The sequence below is a fragment of the Monodelphis domestica genome, chromosome 3, assembly GCF_027887165.1.
Source record: "Monodelphis domestica isolate mMonDom1 chromosome 3, mMonDom1.pri, whole genome shotgun sequence".
NCBI lineage: Eukaryota > Metazoa > Chordata > Mammalia > Didelphimorphia > Didelphidae > Monodelphis > Monodelphis domestica.
Genome location: NC_077229.1, coordinates 24,927,023 through 24,949,113, shown reverse-complemented (window position 1 = coordinate 24,949,113; position 22,091 = coordinate 24,927,023). Strand labels below are relative to the sequence as shown.

General features: G+C 39.3%; 1 non-coding gene across 1 annotated transcript; it reads right to left on the bottom strand.

The window, feature by feature from the left end:
* Positions 1-14,035: 14,035 nt before the first annotated feature.
* On the bottom strand, positions 14,036-14,144 carry LOC130458600 (U6 spliceosomal RNA). The gene has a single exon (XR_008918015.1). It is a non-coding gene; the product is annotated as a U6 spliceosomal RNA (small nuclear RNA).
* Positions 14,145-22,091: the final 7,947 nt, after the last annotated feature.

Here is a 22,091-nt window from a genome sequence, read left to right as displayed (position 1 = left end):
CCTCCAAGCTCTGCAGCCGCCAAAGAAGCCCAGCCTTTGAAACAGCGTCCAAAACAAGGCTCACATTTAGTCTTCAGTGATGTCACTGCTGATCATTAGCTTGGTAATTACTGTAAAAGCCTTCTGTGATTTGGGCCTCTGAAGGGTCATTAATGTAATTCAACAGCCCCAGTAAATGTCTCATTAGTCTTATTTTAGACTTCTATATTTTTCAAGAGTACAGAATTTTAATAGTTTTCCCCTCCCCAGGCCCCCCATCGCCAACATTAATATCTATTCCATGCTGCTGATTTTTCCAACAACAGACTCCATTTTTTTTCCCTGAGAGCAGCAGACCTCCATCCCCAGGCAGGAAGGAGGGGAAGGATTAGGTAAGTTGGGTCTCTGAAGGGATGGGAAGGTTGGCTGTGTTCAGGAAGATTCTGAATTTTAGGCAGGTCCCTGCTGCCTCGGGCTCAGTTTCTCCCAGCTTGGATCGCCTTCTTTCCTATACCTGGGAACTTCCCTTCGAGATGGAGGAGGTAAAAAATCAGTGGCAAGTGTGCTGGATTGGGGGTGCAAATTCTAGCTTTACCACTTACTGCCCTGGTGTCCCCCCTCTTCCTCTTTGGTTTCTTCACTAAAATGGGAGGACTGAAGCAGATGGCCTTGGAGAACCCTTTTAGTTCTAGTTCTGGGAATCAATTACTTTATTTTTCACTTGTGTCAGATCCTCTCTGACCCTGTTTGAGATTTTCTTGGCAAAGATACCAGAGTGGTATGTGATTTCCTTCTCCAGATAATTTTACAAATGAGGAAACTGAGGCCAACAAGGTTAAATGACTTGTCCAGGGTCACACAGCTAAGATGTGGAAGTGGTTTACCATTTTCTTTTCTATTTCATTTTACAGATGAGGAAACTGAGGCCAACAAGGTTAAATGACTTGTCTAGGGTCACACAGCTAAGATGTGGGAGTGGTTTACTATTTTCTTTTCTATTTCATTTTACAGATGAGGAAAGTGAGGCCAACAAGGTTAAATGACTTGTCTAAGGTCACACAGCTAAGATGTGGGAGTGGTTTACCATTTTCTTTTCTATTTCATTTTACAGATGAGGAAAGTGAGGCCAACAATGTTAAATGACTTGTCCAGGGTCACACAGCTAAGATACTAGAGGGGTTTGCCATTTCCTTCTCCAGATCATTTTACAAATGAGGAAAGTGAGGCCAACAAGGTTAAATGACTTGTCCAGGGTCACACAGCTAAGATACTAGAGGGGTTTGCCATTTCCTTCTCCAGATCATTTTACAGATGAGGAAAGTGAGGCCAACAAGGTTAAATGACTTGTCCAGGGTCACACAGCTAAGATACCAGAGTGGTATGTGATTTCCTTCTCCAGATCATTTTACAAATGAGGAAACTGAGGCCAACAAGGTTAAATGATTTGTCCAGGGTCACACAGCTAAGATACCAGAGGGGTTTGCCATTTCCTTCTCCAGATAATTTTACAAATGAGGAAACTGAGGCCAAAAAGGTTAAATGACTTGTCTAGGGTCACACAGCTAAGATGTGGGAGTGGTTTACCATTTTCTTTTCTATTTCATTTTACAGATGAGGAAACTGAGGCCAACAAGGTTAAATGACTTGTCCAGGGTCACACAGCTAAGATACTAGAGAGGTTTGCCATTTCCTTCTCCAGATCATTTTACAAATGAGGAAAGTGAGGCCAACAAGGTTAAATGACTTGTCTAAGGTCACACAGCTAAGATGTGGGAGTGGTTTACCATTTTCTTTTCTATTTCATTTTACAGATGAGGAAAGTGAGGCCAACAAGGTTAAATGACTTGTCCAGGGTCACACAGCTAAGATGTGGGAGTGGTTTACCATTTTCTTTTCTATTTCATTTTACAGATGAGGAAAGTGAGGCCAACAAGGTTAAATGACTTGTCCAGGGTCACACAGCTAAGATACTTAGAGGAGTTTGCCATTTCCTTCTCCAGATCATGTTACAGATGAGGAAGGTGAGGCCGGATTAAATGACTTGTCTAGGGTCACACAGCTAAGATGTGGGAGTGGTTTACCATTTTCTTTTCTATTTCATTTTACAGATGAAGAAACTAAGAATCAGAGGCATGTCTTTGTATTCCTGGTGACTGATTAATAAGTGCATGGTAATCTTTTGAAGAGACGTCAAAAACACCTTGAGGCCACTAGGCGGTGCCATAGTGCCCAGACCATGGGTCTTTAATCAGTAAGCCTCCTCTTTGTGAGTTCAAATCCAGCCTCTGACACTTACTAGCTGTGCGACCCTGAGAATGTCATTTCACCCTGTTTGCCTCAGTTCCTCATCTGTGAAATGAGCTGGAGAAGGGAATAGCAAACTGCCCCAGGATCTTTTGCCAAGAAAACCCCAAATGGGGTCATGAGGAATTGGACACAAGTGAAAATGACTGAACCACAAATGATACATGATATATTGAGATGGAAAGGAATTTGGAGAAGTTATTTTATCTGACTTCTTTCAGTTCATAGAGAAGGAAACTGGAGCTCAGTGTTTGGTGGTTAAATTACCTGTCAGATGTCACACAGGTAGTGAAGGTGGGAATTTGAACCCAGACCCCCTGACTTCATACTAGCACTGTTTCTCTTTTGCCAATCTACTCCCTATTAAAATGTGATGCCCAGAAGCTGAGCATCCTGGTCCATTTCCAAACTGGACAATGAAACCAGGGGAGGTCAGGGACATCCCTCTAAAGACTTGGACCTCTGTTAGCCTGGCATCCAGTAGCTGATTTCCCAAGGCTCTGGAAAGGTTCATTTCTCTTTAATTAGATTTGATTGCAGTGGGGGGGGGGGAGCATTTTTCTCGTAATCTCTCCGTAGCCATCTTTCTTTTGCACCAGGCAGCGTCTTCCCTGTGGCTGATCTTTCTGAGCTTATGATCCATCCATCATTATTGAAGGTCACGTCACAGGTGACATCTATCTCTTCATGATTATGTGCATCCCATAGCCAGCCCACTCCTTGCAGTGGCTCTGGCTCCCTGGCCCCTTAATGAAATACCTTTGGTTCATTTCCTCAGGAGGCTAGAGCAGAGGAGGGGATTAGGATGCAAGGAGGTCCTTGGGGCATAGTCTTGGAAGGTGCTCCTCAAGCCATCACCTTCCTATGCTCCCTTCTCTGAAATGGACCAGTCCAAGAGCATTATGGGTGCCAGATGCGAGAGGGACAAGGTAGTGCATGCAAAGAGGAGAGCAGTGGTCTGCTGGAGCTGGCTTGTACCAGTCCACAAGAATTAGCAGATACAATTTTCAGTCTGAGCAATTATACCTCAGAAATTGGCAGATGATACAAATTGGGGCTAGATTTATTGTCTTATTGATTGTCTACTCCTGAGAGGGTGATAAGAGACTATATTAATAATATAGATTTAACCTAAAAGTATATCTGGGGTACATTTTTTAAAAAATAAGAGATGATTATTAAATATTTATCAACACACTACTGGGAGAGAGGAGCCAAGATCCTGTGGGGTGTGTGTGTGTGTGGGGGGGAGGTAGAGAGGCTCTGTGATCCCATCCCTGTTGTTGTTCATTTATTTTAGGGGTGTCTGATTCTTCATGACCTCATTAAGGAATTTCTGGGCAAAGATACTGGAATATTTTGTCATTTCCTTCTCTAGCTCATTTTGCTTTGAGTTAGTAAGATGTGACTTAAAATACTGTCTCACACTGAGAAACTATGTGACCCTGGGCAACTCAGCCTCAGTTTCCTTATTTATAAAAAGAGGAAATCATTGTAGTACCTACTTCCTATGATTCTGGTGAGGATAAACTGAGATATATTTGTATATAGCACTTATCAACTTTCAGTGCATTATATAAATGTTAGCTAGCATCCTCCTCCTCCTTGTCCTCCTCCTCATCACCATAATCATTTTGTGACTTATGAAAAAGTAATTTCATCTCTCTTAGCCTCTGTTCCTTCTGCTATAAATGGAAGCAGATTTGACTAGCTAACCTCTATAATCCCTTTCTGTTCCATATCTAGAATCCTATCATTCTATAGGATATTCAGGTAGCAGAGTAGATAGAGTGAAAGCCTGTAATGAGGAAGACTTGAGTTCAAATCTAGTCTCTGATACTTATTAGTTTTCTGACCCTAGGCAAGTGACTTCATCCTGTTGACCTCAGTTTCCTCATCTATAAAATGAGCTGAAGAAGAAAATGGCCAACAGTCTACACCAAGAAAACCACAAATGGGGTCATAAATTGTCAGACATGACAGAAAACAACTGAATAACAAGAATAAATCATCCTCTAAGGTCAATGACCTTGGGAGGCCATTTCATTTCTCTGGGCCTGATTGCTCTTCAGTAAAATTAGGAGTTAGATGAGATGATCTCTAATGTCTTTCCATCTTGAAATCAATTAACCAATCAATAAACATTTATTAAGCAACTACTATGTGTTAGGTACTGTTAGGTATGGAAAATTCAGATACAATGAAAGAAGCAGTTCCTACAAGCAAGGATATTACATTCAATCAATGATTGTGTTGTTCCATGATTTGTCACAGTGATGTTCATGTAATCATAAAGACTTGCTGAAACTGGATGAAGATATTAAGAAAAAAAGTAGTGAACGAATGAGTGAAAATACATGGAAAGAATGAATGAATGTAAGATGGATAAAGGTCAACACATTCTTTCTTTCGTTGAACCCAAATCTATTTCCAATTTGAATTATCCCTAATTCTGTTGTGTAGTGGAATACTCTGGATTATACATACAGTAAACTCATTTGTTGTACAGTTATTTTCAGTTGTGTCCAGATGAGGAAACTGAGGCCTGTAAACAGGGGTAAGTGGCTTGCCCAGGATCACACAGCTAGTAAGTGTCTGAGGCTACATTTAAAATCAGGTCTTCCTGATTCTAGGTCTTGTGCTCTGTCTACTATACAAACTAGGTGCTAAAGTAAATTCATACCTACACACCTTTGACAATTATATGGTACCTTGCTGCCATTATTGTCTTGGTGAATAATAATAACACACATTCTACAGCAATCAATCAATTAATCAACATATATTTATTGAGTCCCTACAATGAGTGAAACAGCATAGTAGGAGTTGGAGCACAAAGTCCTAAGGGAGATGGATCTTCATCTCAGAGAACTTCATTACCCAAGCACATACATGTTCTCAAAGTATTTTCCCCAAAATAATTCAGTGAGGCAGGTAGTAGAAGGAACAAGGTTACCATTTTATGGTGGAGAAAATTGAGCTTCAGAAAAATGAAATGACTTGACTAAGGTCATAAAATTTTGAGTACTGGAGCTTGAATTCAAAGCCAGGCCTTGCCACAATAATATTTATAAAAGTTTAGACATTGGGGTGGTTGGGTGGGGGGGGTCACTCAAGCATTGTCCTGCAGTAAAGAAGAGAGAAGTGGGGGGACTTCCAGTCAAGATGCCAGCTTAGAGAAAGCTAAAGTTCAGAGCTCCAGAAACCCTTCCTTACTGATCTCAAACTGAATGCCCCTAGGGCACCGGAATTCAAAACAAACAACAGAATAGAATTCGGGAACACTCCTCCTGGACCTGGATCAAAAGGTATGGCCCCCCAAAAGTCAGAACCCGAGATCACTCGGATCTAAGGGGTAGGCAAAAGGAAGGTCCCAGGACCCATCCCCCCCAACCCAGAGTGCTGAATCCGAGGCAGCAGCAGGAACCTCAGGGCAGGCAAAAGGGCCTCAGGAGCCAGCTATTCTGAAGGCCGCACCCTGAAAATAACCTGAGCCAGTCGAGGGGGCATCCAGACAGCAGGGAAACAGAGAGAGACAGGAGGAGCCTGTAGCCCCCTGACCAGAACCTTCCATCTGAGTCTCACCAAATATCCCTGCCTCAGGGCATACTCAGTCTAAGGTTAATCCTATCACCAGCCCTCAGAGCTCCAGGAAGCTCCGGCCCCTCCCCCTCAGAGTGCAGGCTCCTCTGGCCAGCAAAGGCATTGAAATACATCTGAGTGTCAAGCCAGGCTCAGAGCATAGAAGTAAGGCAACAGAGAAGCATCAGGAGGGAACTGAGGAGGGTAGTAACACTGGAACACTGAAACACCAGCAATTCTGGGCTTCCTGGGGAAGACAGACAATTTGCCTGGGGCTAAAGCCACTGAACACCAGACAGATAACAGAAGAGCCAGCCCCCCTCAGTCAGATAGAGATGGCAAACAGCACAGAAGCAAAAAAGCCTCAAAACAAAAAGAAAAACAAGAAGGGGGCAACTTTGGACACATTTTGTGGAGCAAAAATACAAAATACAGAGGAGATAGAAGAGGAAACACAAGCAAATGCGCCGAAACCTTCCAAAAGAAATGGAAACTCTCCACAAACATTTGAAGAATTTGAATCGAAAATGGTCAAAAAGATGGAAGCCTTCTGGCAGGAAAAGTGGGAATTAATGCAAAAGAATTTCACGCAACTACAAAACCGGTTTGACCAAACTGAAAAGGAAAACCAGGCCTTAAAGGTCAGAATTAGGCAACTGGAAGACAACGAGCAGGTAAAAGAGCAAGAATCAAAAAAGCAAAGCCAAAAGATCAAGAAATTAGAAGAGAACATAAAATATCTCACGGACAAGGTGACAGACTTGGAAAATAGTGGAAGAAGAGATAATTTAAGAATAATTGGACTACCAGAAAATCAGAAATAAACAGCAAACTCGACATCGTAATACAAGAGATAATCAAAGAAAATTGCCCAGAGATTCTAGAACAAGGGGGCAATACAGCCACTGAAAGAGCTCACAGAACACCCTCTACACTAAATCCCCAAAAGACAACTCCCAGGAATGTAATTGCCAAATTCCAAAGCTTTCAAGCAAAAGAAAAAATCCTACAAGAAGCCAGAAAAAGACAATTTAGATATAAAGGAATGCCAATCAGGGTCACACAAGACCTTGCAAGTTCCACTCTGAATGATCATAAGGCATGGAACATGATATTCAGAAAGGCAAGAGAGCTGGGTCTTCAACCAAGAATCAGCTATCCAGCAAAAGTGACTATATACTTCCAAGGGAAAGTATGGGCATTCAACAAAATAGAAGATTTTCAACTTTTTGCAAAGAAAAGACCAGAACTCTGTGGAAAGTTCGATATCGAAAAACAAAGAGCATGGAACACCTGAAAATGTAAATATGATGGAAAGGGAAAAGGAGAAAATTGTTATCTTTTCATTTATTCAAACTCTCTTCTATAAGGACTACATTTATATCAATCTCTCTCTCTCTGTATATATTAATATATGGAAAATGTAATGTGTAAATAGGGGGAAAAGAAAAATAAAATAAAATAATCTTTCTCACACAAAGATTCACACGGGAAGGGGAGGGGAAGAAAACTCCTATAAGAAGGAGAGGAAGAGAGTTTTTACTTAAACCTTACTCTCAGAGAAATCAACTCTGAGAGGGAAAAACATCCAGATCCATTGGGATCTTGAATTCTATCTTACCCAACAAGGGTAGGGAGAAGGGAAAACCAAGGGGGGAGGGAGTGAAAACAAAAGGGGAGAGAAGGAGAGGGGGGAGGGGGAGAGAACAAAAAGGGAGGGGCTAGAAAGGGAAACATATCAAGGGAGGGGACAAGGGGGACTGACTTAAAGTAAATCACTGGATTAAAAGGTTAGAGCTAAAGAAGAAAGGTTAGAATTAGGGAAGGATATAAAAATGCCAGAGAATTCACAAGTCACAATCATAACTTTGAACATGAATGGGATGAACTCTTCCATAAAACGTAGACGAATCGCAGAATGGGTTAGAATCCAAAACCCTACCATATGTTGTCTTCAAGAAACACACATGAGGTGGGTAGACACCCACAAGGTCAGAATTAAAGGATGGAGTAAGACCTTTTGGGCCACAACTGATAGAAAGAAGGCAGGAGTTGCAATCATGATATCTGATAAAGCGAAAGCAAAAATAGACCCGATTAAAAGGGATAGGGAAGGTAAATTATATTTTGTTAAAAGGGATAATGAGGAAATATCACTAATCAACATGTATGCACCAAATAATATAGCACCCAAATTTCTAATGGAGAAACTAGGAGAATTGAAGGAAGAAATAGACTGTAAAACAATATTAGTGGGAGATATGAACCAACCATTATCAAATTTAGAGAAATCAAATAAAAAAATAAATAAGAAAGAGGTAAAAGAAGTGAATGAAATCTCAGAAAAATTAGAGTTAATAGACATATGGAGAAAAATAAATAGGGACAAAAAGGAATACACCTTCTTCTCAGCACCACATGGCACATTCACAAAGATTTACCATACACTAGGTCACAGAAACATGGCATACAAATGCAGAAAAGCAGAAATAATAAATGCAGCCTTTACAGATCACAAGGCAATAAAAATAATGATCAGTAATGGTACATGGAAAACCAAATAAAAAATTAATTGGAAATTAAACAATATGATACTCCAAAATTGTTTAGTTAGAGAAGAAATCATAGAAACAATTAATAATTTTATCGAGGAAAATTACAATGGCAAGACATCCTTTCAAACCTTTTGGGATGCAGCCAAAGCAGTAATCAGAGGTAAATTCATATCCCTGAGTGCATATATCAACAAACTAGGGAGAGCAGAGATCAATCAATTGGAAATGCAAATAAAAAAACTCGAAAGTGATCAAATTAAAACCCCCCAGCAGAAAACCAAACTAGAAATCCTAAAAATTAAGGGAGAAATTAATAAAATAGAAAGTGATAGAACTATTGATTTAATAAATAAGACTAGAAGCTGGTACTTTGAAAAAACAAACAAAATAGACAAAGTACTGGTCAATCTAATTAAAAAAAGGAAAGAAGAAAAGCAAATTAACAGCATCAAAGATGAAAAGGGGGACATCACCTCCAAGGAAGAGGAAATCAAGGCAGTCATTAAAAATTACTTTGCCCAATTATATGGCAATAAATACAACAATCTAGGTGATATGGATGAATATATACAAAAATACAAACTGCCTAGACTAACAGAAGAAGAAATAGAATTCTTAAATAATCCCATATCAGAAAATAAAATCCAACAGGCCATCAAAGAACTTCCTAAGAAAAAATCCCTAGGGCCTGACGGATTCACAAGTGAATTCTATCAAACATTCAGAGAACAGTTAATCCCAATACTATACAAACTATTTGACATAATAAACAAAGAGGGAATTCTACCAAACTCCTTTTATGACACAAACATGGTACTGATTCCAAAACCAGACGGATCAAAAACAGAGAAAGAAAATTATAGACCAATCTCCCTAATGAATATAGATGCAAAAATCTTAAATAGGATACTAGCAAAAAGACTCCAGCAAGTGATCAGAAGGGTCATCCACCATGATCAAGTAGGATTCATACCAGGGATGCAGGGCTGGTTCAATATTAGGAAAACCATCCACATAATTGACCATATCAACAAGCAAACCAACAAAAATCACATGATTATTTCAATAGATGCAGAAAAAGCCTTTGATAAAATACAACATCCATTCCTATTGAAAACACTAGAAAGCATAGGAATAGGAGGGTCGTTCCTAAAAATAATAAACAGTATATATCTAAAACCATCAGCCAATATCATCTGCAATGGGGATAAACTAAATGCATTCCCAATAATATCAGGAGTGCAACAAGGATGCCCATTATCACCTCTACTATTTGACATTGTACTAGAAACATTAGCAGTAGCAATTAGAGAAGAAAAAGAAATTGAAGGCATCAAAATAGGCAAGGAGGAGACTAAGCTATCACTCTTTGCAGATGACATGATGGTCTACTTAAAGAATCCTAGAGATTCAACCAAAAAGCTAATTGAAATAATCAACAACTTTAGCAAAGTGGCAGGATACAAAATAAACCCGCATAAATCATCAGCATTTCTATACATCTCCAACATAGTTCAGCAGCAAAAACTAGAAAGAGAAATCCCATTCAAAATCACCTTAGACAAAATAAAATACCTAGGAATCTATCTCCCGAGACAAACACAGGAACTATATGAACACAACTACAAAACACTCTCCACACAACTAAAACTAGACTTGAGCAATTGGAAAAACATTAACTGCTCATGGGTAGGACGAGCCAATATAGTAAAAATGACCATCCTACCCAAACTTATCTATCTATTTAGTGCCATACCCATAGAACTTCCAAAAAAATTTCTTTACTGATTTAGAAAAAAACCATAACAAAGTTCATTTGGAATAACAAAGGATCAAGGATATCCAGGGAAATAATGAAAAAAAAAATACAAAGGAAGGGGGCCTTGCAGTCCCAGATCTCAAACTATATTACAAAGCAGCAGTCATCAAAACAATTTGGTACTGGCTAAGAGACAGAAAGGAGGATCAGTGGAATAGACTTGAGGCAAGTGACCTCAGAAAGACAATATATGATTAACCCAAAGATCCCAGCTTTGGGTCAAAAATCCACTATTCGATAAAAACTGCTGGGAAAACTGGAAGACAGTGTGGGAGAGACTAGGAATAGATCAACACCTCACACCAAGATAAATTCAAAATGGGTGAGTGACTTAAACATAAAGAAGGAAACCATAAGTAAATTGGGTAAACACAGAATAGTATACATTGTCAGACCTTTGGGAGGGGAAAGACTTTAAAACCAAGCAAGACATAGAAAGAATCACAAAATCTAAAATAAATAATTTCGACTACATCAAATTAAAAAGCTTTTGTACAAACAAAACCAATATAACTATAATCAGAAGGAAAGCAACAAATTGGGAAGCAATCTTCATAAAAACCTCTGACAAAGGTTTAATTACTCAAATTTACAAAGAGCTAAATCAATTGTACAAAAAACCACACCATTCTCCAGTTGATAAATGGGCAAGGGACATGAACAGGCAGTTCTCTGCCAAAGAAATCAAAACTATCAATAAGCACATGAAAAAGTGCTCTACATCTCTTATAATCAGAGAGATGCAAATCAAAACAACTCTGAGGTATCACCTCACACTTAGCAGATTGGCTAACATGACAGCTATGGAAAGTAATGAATGCTGGAGGGGGTGTGGCAAAGTAGGGACATTAATTCATTGCTGGTAGAGTTGTGAAATTAAAAGACTGTCTGCCCTTTGATCCAGCCATAGCACTGCTGGGTTTGTACCCCAAAGAGATAATAAGGAAAAAGACTTGTACAAGAATATTCATAGCTGCGCTCTTTGTGGTGGCCAAAAATTGGAAAATGAGGGGATGCCCTTCGATTGGGGAATGGCTGAACAAATTGTGGTATATGTTGGTGATGGAATACTATTGTGCAAAAAGGAATAATAAAGACTGGAACAACCTCCATGAAGTAATACAGAGTAAGAGGAGTAGAACCAGGAAAACATTGTACACAGAGACTGATACACTGTGGTACAATTGAATGTAATGGACTCCTCCACTAGGGACAATGCAATGTCCCTGAACAATCTGCAAGGATCTAAAAAACACTATCCACAAGCAGAGGATAAACTGTGGGAGTAAAAACACGGATGAAAAGCAACTGCTTGACTACAAGGGCTGAGAGGAAATGACTGAGGAATGACTCTAAATGAACACTCTAGTGCAAATACCAACAACATGGAAATAAATGGGTTTGAACCAAGAACACACGTGAAACCCAGTGGAATTGTGCGCCAGCTATGGGAGAAGTGGTGGGAGGGGGCGGGGGGAGGAAAAGATAATGATCATTGTTTCCAATGAATAATGTTTGGAAATAACCAAATAAAATAATGTTTAAAAAGTAAAAAAAAAAAAGAAGAGAGAAGTGGCACAAAGACTAGTTATGATACTATTACTATAATCAAGACAAGAAGAAATGACGATCTGGGCTGAGATGGGGGCTATGGGGAAAGACAGGAAGGAGAAGAGCATACAAGAAATATTTCAAGAAATATTTGAAGTGAAAGGACTTGGCAACAGACTGGATATCAGGTGAGGGGGAAAAGGGGCTGAAAGGTAGAGATTAAGAACCCAGGCAAGAGTGAGGATGTCAATGAAACTATAGGGAAATAGGGAAGAGAGAACTTTTTAGGAAAGGGCAAAACAGATCAAGAGGTTCATTATGGGGAACAGATGGACATTTTAGCTTTGATGGATATTAAGGTGGAGATGTCCAGGAGATACTGGAACTGACATCTCTGGAGTTCAGCAGGGAGAATAGGACTGAGAATAAGATATATCTGAGGATCATTGCCAAGAGTGATCATTAAGCCTTGAGACTAGTTAAAAGTAGAGTAAAGTGCAAAGAGGTCCCAAGACAGAAGGTTGAAAAATGATTCTATTTCCAGCACCTTGAATTTTAGAGCATAAGGAGCCTTTGAGATCATTGATTTATTTGAGATTATCAATATATTTCAGTAAAGTGAGACCCCAAAATGGAAGGACTTGCTCCAGGTTGCATGGGGAATAAGTAGAAGAGCTAGAATGAGCCCAGATTAGTTAATTCAGAAGCCTCTGATTTTTTTAAAGTATCCTGCTGGTCAGAACAGGGTAGTTAGGTAGCAGAGTGGATTGATGTTAGGTCTAGAGTAAGGAAGACTCCTTTTCCTGAGTTAAAATCTGGCCTTAGACACTCACTAGCTGTGTGATCCTGGGCAAGTCACTTAACCCTGTTTGCCTCAGTTTGCTCATCTTTAAAATGAGATGTAGAAGGAAATGGCTAGCCACTCCAGTGTCTTTGTAAAAACAAAAACAAAAACAAATGGGGTCATGGGAAGTTAGACATGACTTGTCAGAACAGAAGGCTGAGATAGTAAAGAAGATGAGAAGAGTGAGCAAAGAGAAGAGGAGTCACAATAATTATTTGGCATCAAAGAAGTCAAGGGAAGAAGGGAAAACAACCACATCAACGGCTGAAGAGGGGAGAATGAGGTCCCTTCCAGTTATAACAATCTATGTACATGTTTTAAGAGTGCTTTCCACTTCAATTTTTAGGACCTTTCTTTTTTAAAAAATCATTCATTCATTCCTATATCCATCTATTTATTATTTAAGGTTCTTTTTTATTTTTGGTTTGAAATTCTTCCATTTCATGATGAAGGTAAGAAAAATGAAACCCATTACAAATACTTATAGACAGTCAAATTTCCTCATTATGTGCCAAGAAAGAAATAGGAAAAATATGCCTAAATTTGCACTCAGAGTTCATCAGTTCTTTATCTGGAGGTGGATAGCATATTTCTTTATGACTCCTTTTCTGGTTTGTCATTTTGTTGAGTAGAATTCCTGTCTTTCAGAGATTGTCTTACAAATTGTTATAACTATGTGAATTGATCTCTTGGTTCTTGTCACTTTACTTTGCATCAGTCCAAATGATGTTTTACCACATATTTTCTAAAACCATTCCCTTCATCTTTTCTCATAGTACAATAGCATCACATTCATATATCATAATTTTTCCAGCATTCCCAAATGAATAGGTGTCTCTCCAGTTTCTGTTTCTTTGCCATTAAAAAGCTACTCTAAATAATTTTCTATACATAGGTCCCTTTCCTATTTCTTGCATCTCTTTGGTTGTGTAGACCTAGATAAAAGGGCATATACTCTTTAGTAGTTTTGGAGGGTGTATTGTAGCTCCAAATTGTTTTCCAGAATGGTTGGACTAATTCACAGTTCCACCAACAGTGTATTAGTGCAGTTATTTTCTCATATCCCCTCCAGGATTTTCTATTTTTTTCTATCATCTTTTTGCTAATTTGATGGGTATGAGTTGGTACTGCTGTTTTTAAATTTTATATTTATCTAATTATTTTTATGTTTTTGCAAAATATAAAATTTATATTTTATATGAATATTAATACCTTTTATTTTTTGCTTTGAAAACTGCCTATGCATAGCCATTGATCAATGGTGCAGGCTAACAGTAAGTCCTTGTGCCATAGTGTGGGGTTCTGATCCTGGGTCAGGCCAACAGCAAGACCCCGAGACCCTGATTAACTCAATAGCATAGTACCCCCATACATACCACTTGAAGTTCTAAGCACCAGCCCAATCACCCAGCACATCTGGCTTGTCAGTCAGTGTCAACCTTGCGCAGGGGCCATGATAATCTTCTCTGCATTGTTCCAATTTTAGTATATGTGCTGCCGAAGTGAGTACTGATTCTACTTTATAATCAGTTCTTTCCTTCACTAGATTTTTGTACCTCTTTGCATTTGGTCAGGTTTGCTTTAAAAAAACAAACAAACATTCTTCTCTTCAGTGCATTTTTGCTTCTCTTTTATCATTTGGTCAATTCTTTTTAAGATGTCATTTTTCTTCTTGCATTGCTCTTATTTCCCTTCCCCATTTTTTATTTAAAAGAGTTAATATTTTTTTCATGTCTTATGATTTCTCACTCATATTTATATTTTTCTGCTTTTTTTAAGTTCAAAGTTTGCATGCCAAATTTTCTATTCAGTTCAGGTCTTTTAATCATGAATGATTTTACAGTCTTGTTTTTCTTTAAAAATCCATTTCTCCCCCTATAGGATTCTATTCAGTTTTGCTGAATAGACAATTCTTGACTGTAATCCTAGATCTTACCTTCCAGAATATCATGCCAAATCCTCCATTCTTTTATGGTGGTGGCTGTGAAAACTTGTGTGACACTGACTATGACTTGACAATAATTAGATTTCTTTTTTTTTTTTTGACTGCTTACAATATTTTGTCCATTATATGGAATTTCTGGATTTGGGCTATCTTCCTTCATTTGTTCATTCATTTGTTTGTCCCTTCTTTTCTTCCTTCATCCATTCCTTCCTTTGTCCCTTAATTCCTTTGTTCCTTCCTATATGCCGTCATTCCTTCCTTTGTTCCTTTGTTCCTCCCTCCCTCCCCTCTTATGTAATAACAAATTTCCACCTAAGTTTTCTGTAGTTATATGATCTAAATTATCTCCCTCCCTCTTATCCCTCCCCCTTCCCAGAGCTGGCAAGTCATTCAATTTGGTTTATGCATATATTATCATGCAAAACACATCTCCATATTGTTCGTTTTTATAAAAGCATAGTCATGTAAAACTAAAACTTCAAAGTAAAAAATCTAAATAAAGCAAAGTGAAAAACCACATGCTTTGCTCTGCATTCTGACTCTAAAAGTTCTTACTCTTAGAGGTGGATAGCATTCTTTGTCATGAGTCTCTCAGAATTATCCTGGATCATTTCCTTGGTGAGAGTAGCTAAATCTTTCTCAGGTGATCATTTTACAGTATTGCTGTTACTGTGTATGATGTTTCCTTGGTTCTGCTTATTTCACTCTGCATCAATCCATGTAGGTTTTTATAGCTCTTTCTGATTCCTCCAGTTCATCATTTCTTATAGCACAATATAGTATTCCATCACCAACATATACCACAATTTATTCAGTCACTCCCCAATTGGTAGGTAGCTCTTCAATGTCTGATTCTTTGCTACCAGAAAAAGAGCAGCTATAATTATTTTTGTACAAGTAGGACCTTTCCTCCAGACTTTAGAAGTATATGTAGATGTCTCATTTTTTTCATAATTGCTCTTTGTATGGTCTGTTAAGAGACAGGCTAGTTATTTAAGAAACATAGGAGATGCAGAAATGACTTCAGTGCAGCAGTAATTATGGTGCATATTTTCGATATTTAAATTGGATATTTCTCTTCTTTTATGATCTCTTGGTATACAGACCCAGTAGTGGTATTATAACAGCTTTATACAGTTTTATATCCCTTTGGGCATAGTTCCAAATTGTCCTCCAGAATGATTGGATCAGTTCACAACTCCACCAACAATGCATTAGTGTTCCAATTTTGCCACATCCCCTCCAACATTTATCACTTTACTGTCATATTGACCAACCATATAGATGGGAAGTGATACTTCAGAATTGCTTTAATTTGCATTTATCTAATCAAGAATGATTGAGAAATTTTTCATGATTAATGATAGCTTTTGATTTCTTCATCTGAATATTGTTTATCCATAACCTTTGAGCATTTATCAAGTGGGGAATGGCTTGTATTCTTATATATTTGACTTAGGTCTATACATATTTGAGAAATGAGACCTGAGAAATGAGACCAGAAAAATTTGTTTTAAAATCTCCCCCCCCACACACACACACATTTGTAGTTTCCCTTCTAATCTTGGTCAAATTGGTTTTGTTTGTATAAAACTTTTTAAAATTTAATATAGTTAAAATTATTAATTTTACATCTTGTAATATTCTTTGTCTCTTGTTTGGTCATAAATTCTTTCCTTCTTCATAGATCTGACAGGTCAACTATTCTATATTCCCCTAATTTAATTATACCATCATCCTTTATGTCTAAATTGTCTACCCATTTTGACCTTATCTTAGCATAGAGTGTGAGATATTGGTCTATACCTAGTTTCTGCCATATTGTTTTCCAGTTTTCCCAGCAGTTTTTGTCAAATAGTGAGTTCTTATCCTTATTCTTAGCTTTTACTTCTTTTCCTTTAAAAAAAATTCCCCCACCTCTATTATTTTAATTGGTTTAATTTTTCTCCTTTTAGTTAAAAAATCCTTTAACTCTTCAAGCAATTATTCTGTCCAATCTGAAATTTTCTTTGAGGCTTTGCTTTTGGATGTTTTCAAGGTATTGTCTTTTTTGTTTGTTTCTTGAGCTTCTCTGTTAACATAGAAATTCTTTAAAGCTAGATTCTTTTATGCTTGTTTGTTCATTCTTCCAGAGTCCTTGACATTGGGCTTTATGTTAGTGTTGCATTCTCTTCACTTTTTCATTCTGGGGACCTGCAATATTTTGTGCTTCCAAACATTGTGACCCAAGGAGAGGCTTGTTTAGCTCTGTTTGTCTGAGCTCTGCAAATTCCTTACTCTAATTTGGTACTCTTGGCTTGTGTGTATTTGAGTTTTAATAGACTACTGATGGGCTCAGTCCCTTTTAGCCTGTTATGAAGTTCTGCACTGAACTTCTGGCTCCCTTTTGGTCTTGGTCTCCTGCCTTGTTTCTTTTTTCTTTGTAGATTTGTGCATGGGACTCAAGTTTGAAACTGAGTGACAGCTCTGCTCTTGGGTTCAGAGCTACACAAGTAACTTTCTGGAATCTGTTTTGTACTCAGCACTCAGCTAGGGGCCTGCATTTGGCCATAGCCTGTCCTGTCCCCTTTGTGTCTGTGACCCAGAACTAGGTAATGGGTGACAGATTTGCCAAATGGTACAAGTTCTTGCTCCCTGTAGTCCCAGCGGTCCTCTGAGCTCTTTTTCTGTCCTGATGAGTGCTTGCTACCTTGATGATCTACTTCAGTTTTCTTCTCATCTCTGGTCACTGGAATGTTCCCATCTGGATAGTACTGCTATTACTACCCCTTTGTACTCTTGGACAGCTGCTATCCCAGTGCTCAAAGACTTCTCAGTCTTCCTAGACTCTCCTGGGCTGAAAAAAATGCCTCCCTATGATTTCTTCTTAGCTTTCCCAATTAGAATTCAGTCTGGCATGTTTTCTGGGTTGTCATGGAGAAGGTGTATTGGGAGAGTTCTGTACTCTAATGTCACCATTTTTATTCCCCCTTGATATTCTAGGTTCTAATGGCTCTCTATTTTTAACATTTTCCATTCTAATATCCCTCCCAGCTTTCACAGTCTCTTCTAAGGCCCATCTCAGCCCTGACATTCTTGTTCTGGGCTTCCTCCTAGCTCTGACATTCTTTGTTCTAAGTTTCCTTACAGCTTTGACATGCTATGCTATAATTTCGTTCTTAGCTCAAAAATTCTATTTCTTACATCCCTAGATCCCTTTTAGCTCCAGAATGCTATGTTATGCTTCTAATCTTCTATGTTCTCAAGTCTCCTTTCATCCTAACAGACCTGTCTTTGGTTCAAGGGCTGCTTTAGCTCTCATATTCTTTCTTCTAAGCCTCTTAAAACCAATCAACAAACATTTATAATTGTGTACCTTCTTTATGTCTCATAATGTGTGAAGCCTGAGACACTTCTGACAACCTCTGACAGACGTTCTTAACTTTAACTGGTGGTCCTTGAACTTAAAAAAATCTTGATAACTAAATTCAGTATATTTCATTTCCTTTGAAACCTATTGTAAGAACTTTATTCTGAGATGGGTCATATAGATTGCCAAAGGGATCAATGACATCAGAATGGCTAAAGTCTAGAAGTCTCTGCTCTAGAGACTCCTTCCTTTCTAAGGGTCTATCTATGGTCTCCTGTTCAGCTACAAAATTCCATGTTTCATATTCAAAAGTCTATAGAGTGTATGTGTGTGTGGGGCAAATAGGTGATTCAGTAGACTGTAAACCAGGCATAGAGATGGGAGGTCCTAGGTTCAAATGTGACCCTAGACACTTCCTAGCTGTGTGACCCTGGGCAAGTCACTTAACCCCCATTGCGCAATCCTTGCTGCTTTTCTGCTTTGAAACTAATATAGAGTATAGACTCTAAGACTTAAGGTAAGAGTTGTTGTTGTTGTTGTTGTTTTTTTGAAGTCTATAGAATGAAGCCAGCTTTTTAAAATTGGGGGTGGGGTGGGGAGTGAATGGACTTCATCCAAAACTGCCTCTATACCCTCTATCCTTTAGGAATGAAGGCAACTACTACCAGGCCCCCATAGGTGCTCTCCTGCCCTATTCCTCACCCTGATCACGGCAGGCTGCCAGTGATGGAGGGAAGTCAGACTGCAGCAAGACGGATTGTGTGCATTCCCAGCCCTGACATTTTCCTCTAGATCTGTGGATTTCCATATATTTGAAAATCTAATATAAACAACGGAGGGGGAAATTTGCATCCTGGCCAGCGAGGAATGAAAAATGGGGGCGGTGTAATGTATGGCTGCTCTCAGAAGAAGGATGACAGAGCTAGAGCTGAGCACAAACGGCAGCGTCCAATCCGCTTGTGGCAAACTCATTTCCTGCCAGCATCAGGGGCTACATCTGCTGGAACATTTAATAGGCATCACCCAACGATCACTCCACCTCTCTCTCTCTCTCTCTCTCTCTCTCTCTCTCTCTCTCTCTCTCTCTCTCTCTCTCTCTCTCTCTCTCTCTCTCTCTCTCTCTCTCTCTCTCCCCCCCTCCCTCCTTCTCTCTTACTCTCCACTCCACATTTTCCCTCTCTCTCTCCCTCCCTTTTTACCCTCTCTCCCTCCCTCATCTTTCCTTCCCTCCATCTCTCTCCATCCTCCTCTCCTTCCTTTCTCTTTCTCCCTCCTTCCTTCCCTCCCTCCTGCCTTCTCTCTTACTCTCCACTCCACATTTTCCCTCTCTCTCTCCATCCCTTATCTTTTTTCCCTCCATCTTTCTCTATCCTCCTCTCTGTCCTCTCTCTCTTCCTCTCTCTCTCCCCTTCTCTCTCTTCCTCTCTACTCCATATCTTCCCTCTCTCTCCCCTTTTTTCTCTCTCCCTCCCTCATCTTTCCTTCCCTCCATCTCTCTCCATCCTCCTCTCCTTCCTCTCTCTGTCTCTGTCTCTCTGTCTCTGTCCCTCCCTCCCTCCCTCCCTCCCTCTCCTCTCCCTCTCTCTCTCTCTCTCTCTCTCTCTCTCTCTCTCTCTCTCTCTCTCTCTCTCTCTCTCTCTCTCTCTCTCCCCCCCCATGTACCCATTTCTTTTGCTTTGCCATTTTAATAAAATGGTGGGGTAGTGTGGTGGGGTTAATCCAATCCAGGGGATTCATCCATCCTGAGGTGAATGCAGAGTTCTTCTGGAGGCATCTCATAGCTTACAAGCTTTATTTTCATCTTGAATATGATCATGACCTGGTCAGAGCGATATAATGGGAAAAAACAGAGAGCCAGCTTTGGGCCTAATTATTTACTAGATAGTCTAGGGAAATGACAACATTATTTTCCTGATTTCAAAAGGGTTCTTATTGTTAATGGAAGAGATCTGATCCCATTCTGCTCAATCTCTCAAGATTTCAACTGTACCAGATAGAATTAGGATCTTAGAACATAGAACAGACAATATCATTGTAGGGAAGGACCTTAGAACAGGGAATTTTAGTTAGTTAATTAGTTAGTTAGTTAGTTAGTTAGTTAGTTAGTTAGTTAGGGAAAAGATTAAGAGTAGAGTATCATAGGTAGAGGGAATGTCAGAGCTGGGTGGGACCTTAGAACAACTTCCATGCTGGGCAATTCCAAACCCCTTTATTCCTAATCTTTTCGTTTTCCACCTCTCCCTCTGCCTTCCCTTACCAAACGTTATATTTGGTTTAACTTCTAATCCTTAGATGGTGGAGGAGAAGAATTTGTTCCAATGGCCATGAAGGCAGTAGAAGCAGGCGCTGTTGGAGTGCTTAGAGCTTGGTCAGACATTGAAGACGTCAAGGTCATCCTATTGCCTTCCAGGCCATCGCCAGTCATCTTGATTTTGTATTGTCTCTGGACTCATGATTCTGGAAGAGAGAGGGAGGCTGCCAGTCTTGTGCAACTCTGCCTCTCTTAAATCTAATCTCATTCAAGTCAAGACATTATCCCCTGATGTCACTGGGCCTCTTCCAAAATAAAGGACCCCTACCACCACAATCACCACCAACAGCAACAATGAGGGGCTACACCACCTTCCCAGTCACTCAGGCTTTCAAACTAGAAGTCATCCTTCTCCTTCCCATATCCAAGCTATTTCCAAGGCCTGTCACTTCACCTTTTCAGCATCTCATGGAAATATCCCTTTCTCTCCTCTGACACTGCTCCCACACTGGGGGAGGGGGGGCATCACCTTATCACCTTGCACCTGGATAACTGCAAAAGCTGCTGAAGAATCTGCTTGTCTCAAGGCTCTACCCACTCTAATCCACCTTCCATTGAGCCACTGAAGTGATTTCCTTAAGTCACCCTCCTACTCAATAAATTGCAGTAGCTCCCTATCACCTGTAGAATCAAACACAATGCTGTTTGGCTTTCAAAGCCCGCTATAATCTAGTCCTCTCCTCCCTTTGTCATCTTCTTATGCCTTAGTCCTCACCTTGTACTCTTCCATCCAGTGGTTATGGCCCCCTGGCTGTTCCATGCCCAAGACACTTCATCTCTCTCGTCTGGGCATTTTCTTTGGCTTTCCCCCATGCTTGCAACACTCTCCCTCCTCATCTCTGTCTCCTTGCTTCCCAGCTTCCTTAAAAAACCCCAACTAAAATCCTACCTTTTACAGGAAGCCTCATCCAACCCCTCTCAGTTCTTCACTCTGTTGATTATTTCTTGTTTATCCTGAGTATAGATTGTATTATTTTTTTGTTTATTGTCTCTATTAGAGTATAAGCTTCTTGAAGACAAGGACTGTATTTTGCCTCTTTTTGTATCCCTGGGGCTTAGCCTACAGAGCATGGCACATAATAGATGCTTCATAAATGTTTATTTGATTAAATTTAATTAATTAATTAATAGATTAATTGAATAAATGTTAATTGATTGGATGGCATTGCTACTAAAGAGCAGAAAGAACAGACCTGAGTTTGAATCCTGCTAATAATACTAAGAATAATAATAGCCAACATTTATACAGTAGCTATTTTTGCCAGATATTCTGCTAAGCACTTTACAAATATATCTCATTTGAACCTTACAACAACCCTCTGAGGTAGGTCCTATTATTTTTTCCCCATTTTACCCCATGAGGAAACTGAGGCAAAGGTTAAATGACTTGACCAGGATTACACAGCTGGAAAGTATCTGATTCTGGCTTTGAATTTAGGTCTTCCTGGTTCCAAGTTCATACTACTTAATAATAAGTGCCAAATACCTTAGGCCATCTATTCCAACTTTTGTATTTTACAGAGGGAGAGAGAAGGAGGTTATAAATGATTTCTTCAAAGTCACACAGGTAGCAAACATCAGAAGCAGGATTTGAAGCCAGCTGTCTAACTCCAGATTTATCCCTCCTTCCAATATAGCACAATAATAATATTTTGTAGGGGAGAAAACCATCCAAGAGAGGAAAGGATTGACTCTATGTCATAGAGTTGAGCTGAGATTAGAATTTAGGACTCTTTTCTTCTAGGCCAGTTCTTTTTTCTCTAAAGTAATCATGTTTTTAAAGACCCAAAGGCTGAGAGCAGATTCCAAAGCAGTCTTCCTAAATTCCAGAGGAATACTCCTCCTCCACACA